The sequence below is a fragment of the Neopelma chrysocephalum genome, unplaced genomic scaffold, assembly GCF_003984885.1.
Source record: "Neopelma chrysocephalum unplaced genomic scaffold, ASM398488v2 Primary Assembly neopelma1_91918, whole genome shotgun sequence".
Lineage (NCBI taxonomy): Eukaryota > Metazoa > Chordata > Aves > Passeriformes > Pipridae > Neopelma > Neopelma chrysocephalum.
The window spans coordinates 1,055-3,435 of NW_020920679.1; the positions used below are offsets into that span (position 1 = coordinate 1,055).

General features: G+C 51.5%; 1 pseudogene; it reads left to right on the forward strand.

Moving 5' to 3' along the window:
- Positions 1-1,055: 1,055 nt before the first annotated feature.
- Positions 1,056-2,015, forward strand: LOC113980046 (annotated as a pseudogene).
- Positions 2,016-2,381: the final 366 nt, after the last annotated feature.

Consider the following 2,381-nt stretch of genomic DNA (forward strand, 5'->3'; position numbering starts at 1 on the left):
CTGTGTCCCTCCTCCCTTGGCAGCAGCCTTGTGGCATTTCACTGCCATCCCCTGCTGCCTGGGCTCTCCTTGTTCTTGCCAGTGGGTTTTCTGAGCTAGTGTGGGGTTTGGTGGGGGGGGCAGGGGCAGATTCCTCTCCAGACACAAACCCTTTGGGTACTGCTGTGGGGATGTGTCTGTGGGAGCCAAGTGCCCAAGTGCCCTCCAGGCACCTTCAGGCTATTCAGCTGTTTGCCTGGGTGTCCTGCAGGGCTACAGGTGCCCTCCAGAAGGGCACAGCTCTGCCATAGTGTCTCTGTGCTGCACAGGATCCCCATGGAGAAAACTCCTCAGTGCTAAATCCATGCAAATGCTCTGGGCAGCTGCAAGGAGCATTTTGTGTCACACTCTGGGAGGGGAGAGATGAAAAGGTGAGGAGTGTGTCCATCTGTTCCTTGGACATGAATTCCTGGACATCTGTGCAGTTTCTTTGGAGAGGAACAGTTGAGTGTGATGCTCCTCCAGCTCCAAGCTGCCAGCACAGGGCAGCTGAGCCCAGGACTGAGGGGCAGAGCAGCTCTTCTCTCTGCACTGAGGGACCGTCCCTGTGCCCCTCAGAACACACAAGACTTGACCTGCAGTGCAATAGGAATGTCAGGGATTTCAAACCTCCACAACCACTCTTAACTGTGGCAGGTGCAACTGGATGAACAAATACAAAGAATTCCCTCAGCTCAGTCCTTCATTTGGGCAAATTGCAAACAGCAAAGCTGAGAAGCTCTTTGATTTATCACGAGTATATTTAATTTGAGATCACCCTGCATTCTGACTTGCATGTCGCTGCAGAGCAAGAAGGAGTCGGTGGGAGCCCATCACAGAGTTCCTGCTTCCAATGGTCCCCTCAGCCAGCAAAAGCCAGAGCTCAGGGGAGGGAGCTGCAGGGAGGTCTGAGAGAGGAGAGAGAGCCTGAGAGTGGGGTGGCTGTGAGATGGGTAATGTTTGGCTGCAGACGCCTGGTGTAACCCAGCAGTGACTTTTTCTCCTCAACAGATCAAAATACTCTGAGGAAGGAGTAAATGTGCAACAGCAGCTCCATGCCCCAGTTCCTCCTCCTGGCATTGACAGACAGGCGGGAGCTGCAGCTCCTGCACTTCTGGCTCTTCCTGGGCATCTCTCTGGCTGCCCTCCTGGCCAACGGCCTCATCCTCAGCGCCGTAGCCTGTGACCACCACCTGCACACCCCCATGGGCTTCTTCCTGCTCAACCTCTCCCTCACAGACCTGGGCTGCATCTGCACCACTGTCCCCAAAGCCATCCACAATTCCCTCTGGGACAACACAACCATTTCCTACATGGGATGTGTTACACAGGCCTTTCTGCTTGTCTTCTTTCTTGGAACAGAGTTTTCCCTCCTCACCATCATGTGCTACGACCGCTATGTTGCCATCTGCAAACCCCTGCACTACGGGACCCTCCTGGGCAGCAGAGCTTGTGCCCACATGGCAGCAGCTGCCTGGGCCGCTGGGTTTCTCTATTCTCTGCTGCACACAGCCAATACATTTTCCCTGCCCCTGTGCCAGGGCAATGCCCTGGGCCAGTTCTTTTGTGAAATCCCACACATCCTCAAGCTCTCCTGCTCACACTCAGGCTACCTCAGGGAAATTGGGCTCACTGTGGTTATTGCCTGTTTAATGTTTGGTTGTTTTGTTTTCATTGTTTTCTCCTATGTGCAGATCTTCAGGGCTGCGCTGAGGATCCCCTCTGAGCAGGGACGGCACAAAGCCTTTTCCACGTGCCTCCCTCATCTGGCTGTGGTCTCTCTGTTTATCAGCACCTTATTCTTTGCCTACTTGAAGCCCCCCTCCATCTCCTCCCCATCCCTGGATCTTATTGTGTCAGTTCTGTACTCGGTGGTGCCTCCAACACTGAACCTCTTCATCTACAGCCTGAGGAATAAGGAGCTCAAGGAAGCCATGAGGAAACTGATAACTGGGTGTTTTTCAGAAGCAATAAACTCTCCTTCTTCTACATGTTATGTACCTCATTAAAGGCCAATCCTCTTATGGATCTCATTAAAGGCCCACCATATCTTCTCTATTTTTTATTCCTGGTAGGGGTGTTATTTTTGTGACAATTTGTTCACACCAAAACATCTTTATATCTATAAAGATATATATATCTTTATGTATATATAAACACCATTTTCAATTCTGTGTTTGCCTTTCTAGCCTGTCCCAGAGGCTGTACAAATTGGGAATTTTACTCACTGTGTGCTTCAACCAAATAAAGAACTCTGCATTGGCTTGTTTGCCTGACATCTTTCCTCTCTGACTTCTCTGCAGCTGCAGGGTTGGAGCCTCTGTGCAGAGCTGGACCTGAAAAGAGTCCCAGCAGAGCAGCAC